The sequence below is a fragment of the Sparus aurata genome, chromosome 15 (genome assembly GCF_900880675.1).
Source record: "Sparus aurata chromosome 15, fSpaAur1.1, whole genome shotgun sequence".
Taxonomy (NCBI): Eukaryota; Metazoa; Chordata; class Actinopteri; order Spariformes; family Sparidae; genus Sparus; species Sparus aurata.
In genome coordinates, this window is record NC_044201.1 from 7,768,620 (window position 1) to 7,778,280 (window position 9,661).

The window sequence follows — 9,661 nt, forward strand, 5'->3', positions numbered from 1 at the left end:
GTGGGTGACCCGAGTAAGCGGGGGACACAAAGCCTGACCACCTAGAATGTAAAGAAAGCAATTTCGCTTGGCAGAAAAGTGTGACGTGACCTAAATGACGCACACTGTACGATGTCCTGTCCCGGGGCCTATACAGTCATGACAGTCACCACGGTGCCTCTTCAAGGTGTGTGGACGCGGGGCGAGAGCTGCAGGCTCTGATGAGTTTGGTTGTAAACAGACCTGTGTCAGTGAGGTGAGAAAACAACCTGAGCAGCTGTGGGTTCCCTATACAGCAGAAAGAGCCTCTCCGAAGCGCCAAAGATCATACAGTATACGCTGTTTTTGGATGGAATTACAATATGGATCTATTGTGGCACTGTTGGCATTTCCCAGACAAAAGTTTAAGAGTTTCTCCCTCTCTTTTTCTCTCTGTCTCTCTGTGCCGTGTCATTTTAGATTAGCAAGCTAAACTCGGTGCTTACTGTAATTAATCTAAATCCATCCAGATGGGGAACGGTTTCAGTTTCATCTACTACAGCGAAAAGCTATTAGAGGCTGTATCCTTTGGGTCTTTTCTCTCATTCTCCTCTTTCTCTTTGGTGACAGTACAAGTGTCCTTCTCGTGACGGCAGGCTCTGAGTCACGAGGCAGCTGTTCCCCTCCCTCCATATATTCAGGTCCGCACTGGGTGCCGCTGACAGATGCTCGTTCTGTCCCTCTGTGTCTCTTCACCTTCAGCCCAGACTCCATCCTCCTGTGATTGTCTCTGTCCTCATGTTCATCTCCACAAGTCACTGTGCTGATTATTGCTGCAGTCTGGTTACACTTTGTGCCGTTTGAGAGTCATAATTCCCCCCCCCCCCCCCCCGCCAAAAAAAAAAAAACGACTCTTCCCTTCCTGAACCTGACAGCTGTCATCCTGTATGTATGGTTTTGTTATAGCACTAATTGTTTCCCTTGGTTACAGTGTATTAAACATGCGTTGCTGTGGAGCTTTGGACAAACAATAACCACTTTGTCCTGTCTTTACACGATTGCATATGTCCAGGCACAAATACACCCGTTAATAAATTAAGGGTACAATTTCCCTGCCTGGAGAAACTACAGAAATAAATCCGGTTTTAGTTCTTTTCCCGTCTTGCGTTGCCTCAAAGAGATTATTTGATTCTGACTGAAATGTCTGGAAAACTTCATCGATCAGATCGATCATCGCTGCTGGAAACCAAACGCTCCCCTCCATAAAAACTCCTGAGTTCACTGCAGACCTTTTAAAAGTGGAATCTTGGCGCAATACGAACCCCTGCACAGCTACAGAACCACATTCAATAACCTCTTTTCATATTCCTCAAGATCCCAGACTAATTTATTAAGATCTCAGTCTCAGCATTTGGCTCCCACAGTCGAACCATCCTGCAGTTTCTGTGCATTACCCTGCCACTCTTGTCCGTAAAATGCAAACCAGCTTTTCTAACATGTGGACACTGACGCAGCTCTGCCAAAACATTATTGCACAAATCTGTCTCCTCCTCATGGAGTTCTCTTTCCTTCCCCGCTCTCGCCCTCTCTCTCCCGCTGTGGTCTCACCTCTCTTTTCCCTTCCTCTACTCCCCAAAAATGTCAAAGAGAATTCTGCTCATGGCTGACGAGTGCACTACTTTGTCTCCATCACTATTTGGAGGTGATGGGACATTTGGAGGACAGTCAGAGCTCATGTTCCTTTGAGTCAGAGAACAGGAGAAGGTGTAATTTCCCGAGTCTGAGACCCAGGTGGGCTCTAAAAATAATTCAGGCTCACGCTTACAGTTTGGAAAATGACTGCTTGATAAAAGGTACCCGAGCCAAGAAATCCTGTGATCTGGTCCGGGGCCACCCGGTGTAGCTCGGTGGGTAGACGCTGGCAGAGGATGGCCAGGTGTAGGTGTCATCATAATCAAGCTATTAAAGGAAAAAAGGTAAAAATGGCATACTTACTGTGACCACAAAGACCAAGACTCAACAATATTTCAGAAATAAAAACAAAATTTCATTTATTGTTAAATGTTGTCTTTTATGAAATGTTGTGTTTGAGAAAAGTTGTGTTTTCTGTCATGTTGTCGTATTTTGACCTTCAGGGCCCTACGTACATACTAACAGTCAACGGGGAACACAATAGAAACCCTCACAGAAGCCAGTGACAATGTTACAGTGATTACTTTTCGTATCTTTTTATGTGTTTTCGACAAATGGAAGAAAAAAAAAAAAACATGTCCATGCCAGCATCAAGAACTTCAACGTGCATCACAGCATCGTGTCGGGGAAAAAGTGGGTGAGAGCCTCAGCCGAGTCCATCGAGGTGTCGTGTTTCCATCACTACCAGTTGGAGCTGAAGCCGATAAATCCCTGACTACTGCAGAGTCGTTTGACCCAGGAATGAATGCCGATTCGCACTGAAAGACAAAAGCCAGATGTTCCTGGTTGTTTTTCTGTCCAGTAGGAGAAGGGGGCATACGAGTATAAAAATACATTTGTCGGACGATTCGGCAATCCGAAGGAGTGGGAAGTGACAGGAGAAGACGCGATATAGTGTAATTAGACATGAAGAGGCTGGGGAATCGGTGGTCGCGCTGGCACACACCCACACTCTGCCGTAATTAGCAGCATTTCTGCGTTTGGCCGTCCGCTGTCAGGGCCGGGCCAGCACTTAGCACGGGGCAGGAAGGCTGTCTGAGTGTGGAGAGCACAAAGCACTTCAAAGCAACAGAAGACTGGCAAAGACAGCGAGATGGCTGGGGAGATGGAGAGAGAGAGAGAGGAGGGCATGAAGAGAAACAAGGGAGAAGAAGAATATCCCTCTAAATCACACTCCGGGGAGAGAGGAGAAGAGACAGTCAGAACATGCTGAAGTTATTATCCTCTTTCTGTCACTGTTCTGGTCTCTCTGTCCGTTTCCCCGCATCATGTGTCGCTACGCTTGTGAGAATTGATGTTCGTATGATTAGGAGAGGAGCTCTGGGAAATGATTCTCGCGTCTTAAGAGATTTTTAATGATAAATAACGACTGAAATGACTGCAGATGTCCGTCTCTGCTGTCTCTCTCACACTTTTCAGCTCCTCCGATTTAAGCTCGAATAAAGCAGCCAGCAGTTCTGGGAAGGAGCAGGCATGGTTCTGTGCGGCCGCTTCCAAGTACCTGTGATAAAACAAACCTTGTGTGTGTGTGTGTGTGTGTGTGTGTAACGAAGCCTCGCTCTCACCTCCTGACAGAGAGAGCAGCCCGTGTTTATTATTTGAAATTTTAAAAAAAACCCGCAAGCTGTTGTTGTGCTCGTCATCTTGGGTTTCTTCCGGTCTTCTCGGATGAGTTGCGGATGAGTCTTTATCTGTTGTTTTCTTCATCCACCATGCTGGCGTGCAACAGAACCGAACTCCCAGGTCTACCCTCCCAGCCCCCTTTTCAGAAGAAGCTTGATAACACAAATGTGCTGAATTCCCAAACAAAGTATTCAGTATCCTTGGCTCACATGCTCGGAACCGAGGCACGATTTCCCTCTAACTGTTCGAAATGTATGTTTTGATCATATCATTAAAACATTAATTGTGGCGCTGAAACAGGAGATGGTGGTTTATTGAAAACAGGCGAAAAACAATCCTGTTGGAAATATTGGGTTCCTTCTGCGTTGTTTTTTTTTTCTTCTCCCAGATGATAGAATAATACGAGCCCTTCTGTTCTTTCCGTTATAAGTCTCAAGTTCTGTTCTTTTCATGTCGCTCATTTCCCAAACACTGATGCATGGAAGTAAAGAGTCACAGATGTTGTGTATCAGATAATCAATCACTGATTATGTTTCTCTTTATCTGAACTATTGATGCAACAAACACCCAAACCACGGCTTTACATATTGGTGTTACTCAAAGGAAAATGGATAAACCTGCTTCCATTGCAATGTTAGCCTTAGTCTTTTTTTTTTCAACTTTTCAACTTTTCATCGATTTCCCTTGAGTCTGTGGATGTCCACAAGAGGGCAGAGTGGAGACGGTTGATCTTTGGCCCCTGACCGACCTTTATTGCTTCAAGGACCATAAATATGAGCCACCGCTCTTTCAAAAATGCTAAATATGCTCCATACCTTTGTGATAACGAAAGTGATTTATTTCACCCTGTCAGAATTCAGAACTACTAAAAGTTCCCAAAAGTCCAGAGTCATGATGTCATGTTAAAATATTTAGTAAAAGTGAAAGTCACATATATAAATAGTACTTGAGTACAGGGCTCAAAGTAATTGAAGTATCAAAAGTAGGAATAAAAGTAAAACTGACTGTACATTGTTTAGCAGACTTCCCACACAGAAGAATGACACGGACCAATTTGAAAACAGAAAATCTTTCACTGTACACTGTTGTGTCAAAGTCTCTTTCTCAGTCAAATAATGTTGCTGTTCCTCTTTGATGTGTGACTCCTACCATGCCACCTACTGACCCTGACCTCCACCACTGGGTGCAGATTAAGGGTGGCATGGAAACAGACAACATGGGATAGAGAGCAGGCAGATAAATACGTGTGTCCTATCAGTTCTGATTACTTTTTAAATTTAGATATAAAATCATAAATAAATTATGGTAATTTCTTAAAAGCTTATTTACTGAACGTTAAATGCTTTTCACTTATATATTATGTGACCTCTCGTGGCCCACCTGCAGTGCCTTCACTCCCACCAGAGGGCTGCGACCAACAATGCTGTATACCACGGGTCAACCAGTTACTCATCTGGCTGATTACAGATCCAATATTCAGCATTATCCTCATTACCGAAATAGGTGGTGTTGATGTTTTTATCTGACTGCTGATAAAATTAATTAATTTCAAATTGTTGAACATTTTGAACTGTAAACATGTTGAAAGCACACAATAAAGGTAAATACGTTTACCACAAATCTGGATGATAGTAGGAGTTATTCTCGTCAACCTGCCAGGCTAAAATGTATTGCAATGCAATTGCTTATACTTTGGTTTGACAAAAAGTACAATATTTACCTCTAAGATGTAGTGGAAGGTAAGTATAAAGTAACAGGAAATGGAAATATTCAAGTAAATTACAAGTAACAATGACGCCTCGATCTTTATCACACATGTTTTTGTTATTTTTAATTAGAGAACACCCTGCATCAGTGATAGCACCGCTAAATCATACCTGCTATAAATGATGAGGAAGTGAGTGCTGCTGACGGAGAGTTGGATGACAGGCTGTTTCATCGGCCCTCAGGACTCCGCCATCTGCTCAGCCATCTGAAGGCAGGAAACTGGCGTGCTTCATCTCACCTTCTACTATAGACTCCAGCAGCCCGCTCTGTACTTCAGCCACAGCACGAACTGAGCTTCCCGACAGCCTGAAATTCATGCACTCACTGTGGGCTACAACAAGGCACACTTGGCGTACTGCCCGAACCCTCACTTTCATTTATAATTACAGTCATTTTCATATGGTGAGGGTGATGTTACTGTCAGTTTCTATGCAGGAGACATGCAATAGTCTATTTCTCAGGAATCTGATTGCTTGCAATTATGTGGCTCATTTTGTGAGAGTTAAGGACCACTACCATGACAAAAAATGTCTTCTGGTCCACCAGCTGCACACCTGGTGTTTTTTGTTGCACGGACTATCTCTCAGCCCCTCATTGGAACAGACCAGGATCCTTCCACCCTGGAAACAAACTGCAGTCGCACAACTGGCAGCCTGCTTCGCTGGATGTTTGATGAAATAAGTGCATTTTAATCTGCGCTGAGACTTGGCTGCGAAAAGCTGATCTACAGCCAAACAGCACATCAGAACTTTGTGGGGGGACATGTTTTTTTTCTTCTTCTGTCTTTTTCTTTTCTTTCCCTGCCTGACAGGCTCATTTTTCTTCTCTCAGTGGGACGGGTGCTGGTGGTGGTATCATTACACTCCACTACATTACAGAGCACTCTATCATGGGGCTCAGTCCAACAGCTTTCACGCTCGTTGCTGTCAGTATCACTGACGGGGCTTTACTGCGCAAAGTCCTGAAAGCTCATAAATTCTGTATGTTTAACAAGTCAACCTTTTGTGTCTGGTGTCTCGCTGTGTGCTGTGGGTATGCTGCCAATATTTTCAGAGCACCATACCAGCACAGGAGCGCTGTGTACACAAAAAGTGTAAAAGCCTCGACTGTCATCGACTGAGTGAGAACTCTTTTATTTCGGGTTTTTGTGTCCTCCGCTCACCCCAGCGTTCACTCAAGACAGAGTGGACACGGGAGTCTCAATACTCTTAAAATCACCTATTATGTAAGGAGAACAGAGAGTCTTCTCTCTCTTTCTCCCTCTCCCTCTCCCTCTCTCCCCCATCTCTCCTTCCAGGCAGTGAAGACTAATGCAGCGTCATCTGCCTCCTGGCAGGACGCTCTCTCTTCATTACTGGAGTGAGGGCCTCTTTTTCCTGTCGTGTTTTCACTTCACTGTGAGCGGAGCTGCATGTGTGTCTGCATAATTTACCCACTTCCTGTCATCATAATCAATAGTGCAGAGTGTAACCAGCAGGCGGTAAATCATAGATGTAGAAAGATGATTAGAAATCTGCTTTTAATCTGTAAAGTTAATAGAAATAGATGTGCAAACAAATCATAATTGATAAAGCAACAATATTTTGTGTCGCTGTGTTTCACAAATCATTCTCCACAATCAATCCGATTTCTTTTGTCCCTCAAACCCACTATTTTAAATCTCAGCTCTCCGATCCAGAACAAACGGCACAGAAATTCAAAACAACCCAACAAGAATCATTTGAACGCAGCAGCTTCCTGAGATTGCACGGCTTTGCAAATAAGAAGCAGATTTAGCCCGACACCGTCCCTATAAAAGGCAAGAAAGCAAATGTAGCTGGAGCCTCAATTAGAACTTGCAGGCTCGAGGATCGCCCTGCCAAAGCATGAAATCACATCACTGCATTACAGCCATTAATGTGGCTTCATGTGAGCCCGTGGCTGCTGTTTAATAATCATGCATGGGAGCTTTGATGTTCGGCTCTGAGGGGACGTTGGTGTTTCGATCAAACAGGAGCAAGGACAGAGCCGGCACAGAGCTGCAATTTCAGTTCTTATGGCTCAAATCAAACACTGCTAGAAATCGTGTGCAGACTGAAATGCTGTATGAGTAACACCGCGCTGAATGTTTCTCTGAAAACGTAACTCATTGATTATTCATAGATGTATTTCCACTGCAATGGGTGCTATTTTCAAAAGGAAAAACCCCCTCATGCCTCGGTAATGACTTTTATTTTTGGGAGTTTTTTTTTTTTACAAGACACAGTAGCAGGCGCTAAGGTGAGCGAAACCATGGCAATAAACCAGGCGTATACGTATGTAAGCGTGCTGTGAGTTCCACTAGCTCAGGGGGAAGATATGTGTGTCTCCGTGCAGCAGCAGACTGGGATGTTTTCTCTGCTATAAAAGCCTTTCCACATGTGTCCATCTCAGACCTGCAGGAGCTGTCGGCCGCTTTGCAGAGCTGCTTTCTGAGCAGAGTCGCAAGAGAAAATTTTAAAAATCGCATCGTCCCTGCCGACCCAGAATCGTGGCTGTTCGTGACGAAATTTAAGCAACAGGATGCGTGTACACGGGCATGAATTACCATATGTTTGTGATGCAGGGCAAGTTTAAAGGGGAACGTGTGTGTCCATGAACATAAATCGCACATTTCATCTGTGTTTCATGAACAGATTTTTATCAACATATAACAGAAATCACAATCCGTCCTCAGCCTTTAAGGGGCTATGTGAACTTTTGTGTTGTGCTGGGCCTGTCTTTACTTTATGTTAGTGGGCTCCATTTCTAAATTATCGTTAGCTACTGTTGCTCTCTGTTAGCGTGGCAGAGTGAGGCACAGAGACGAGACACTCGAGACACTCGTGCGTAAAATATTGTCTGTCACGGATAATCCAGCAGCATTAAACAACTTCAACAAACTCTCCACAGGCTTGTGTATGCAACCAAGAGCCAGGGAAAGTCTCATGTTTCACTTCATGTTACAATTCTCTCACATATGACCAATAACAAGGTGATTCATAAATATAAATTACAATTGTTTTTAACTCTTTAACCAAAGTGACTGCTTCATGAACTGAAAAATATCTTTTCACAGCCCTTACCACAATGCTGCCGTTGCTCAAACATCTTCTACCTTTTCTATGGTTGTCTCCCTTGAGCTATTGGCCACACTGCCCCCTGCAATTTCCAGTGTTGGTGCTCCATGTTGGCTGAATCTGTAAACGCCCAGAAAACCACAGATAGCATGAATACTGAGTACGGACAGGGGGCTCCTTTCATATCCATATTTGTGTCTAACATTAAGCATGAACGAGCCTTAAACCGTACCAAACACTGGATGTGGACTCTGGTGTGACAGTCTTGCAGCTTGTACACCCTCCTGCCCCCCGCACGGTGCGTTCGTGAAAAGAAAGTCGTGCTGAAAGTTACATAAACAATTCGAAGTCAGGTCCACACACATGAATCCTGTAGATGATGTTTTTTGCGACAGCTTCGCAAACTGCCTTGATGTTTCGACGTCTCTGCAGCCACGGCGAGTTCATCATTTAACTGGAGCCTAAAGCGGGAAAAGGAGCCCTGTGGATCTGGGCTCCCTCTGTACTGTGAGCTTGTTTACAAATCTAGCTTCATGATTTTACAAAGCTCCAGATTAAAGCTGGATAAACACTGAATAACGATGAGCCAAGACTTGAATGTCGACATTGTGTGTGTTCAGTGGGGAGGGAACGGCTACTCTCTTTTGTGTGTCTCTTTAAACAAAGCTGAATGTGTCTTTATATGGCAGTGCAGCGGCGTGCATGTGAACCATCCAGGCAGGAATCTGTTGGCTCATCTCATTTCTCTCATCCCCCTTTCCCTCTGGCAGTGGGCATGCTGAAGGTCCACAGTTGTCACCACAGCACACAGTTGAGAATATTATTATTCAGTAAGACAGTGAGAAGCCTGCGATGGGGCTGCAAGAATGAAAAAACAAAAACGGGTGGCACTTTATAGTGGGAACAAGATGAAGTGTTGGTGTCAATCTTGATCAAAAATATAGAGTCGTAACCATCGCTTCTCATTTGTCATAATAAAGCCAGAATGCCAAGCTTGTAAATCATGCCTTCAGGCTGCAGTGACCAACATATTTCTGTGCTTATAACTGGGGTCACTTCATGAAAAAAGCATTCATTTTCACGCCTAATGAACTTTATTTATTCCTACAAAATCTGCATAACGCCAGTCCCTCCTGCAGCACAAACTCCCTCAAGCTAGCAGCGGGGAATCTTATTTTCCCCGCGTTATTATCGTCCTCGCTGCTAAATTAACAATATTGTCTCTCACAGGGGATTTCATGCGGGCAAATCGCATCCTCTCCGTCTTTCTATATTCTGTTTTTATCTCTCTTTCTCCCCCTCCCCCTCTCTTTTTTTTTCCTCCTCTCTTCCTTTGCAACCCCTGCCTGTGATAGCTCAGAGGAGCTAAATCCTGCTGATGTCTCTCCCTTGATCTGAAATTTATTAGAGGGAAGATCTGCCTCGCCTCCGGCACGTCGCTCTGCCATTCCAGCTGTCCCATTCAATTGCATTATACTTAGCCTGGCTTGGAATGAATGCATATTTCTATACAGCTGGATTAATATACAGCTCAGTTGGTTTTG

At 44.2% G+C, this 9,661-nt stretch overlaps 1 long non-coding RNA gene across 1 annotated transcript; it reads right to left on the minus strand.

The window, feature by feature from the left end:
* Positions 1-2,162: 2,162 nt before the first annotated feature.
* Positions 2,163-8,707, minus strand: LOC115596739 (uncharacterized). Its single transcript, XR_003986955.1, has 3 exons — positions 8,350-8,707; positions 8,124-8,237; positions 2,163-2,408 (listed from the first exon to the last, which is right to left on the minus strand). It is a non-coding gene; the product is annotated as an uncharacterized LOC115596739 (long non-coding RNA).
* Between the last annotated feature and the right edge of the window lie 954 nt (positions 8,708-9,661).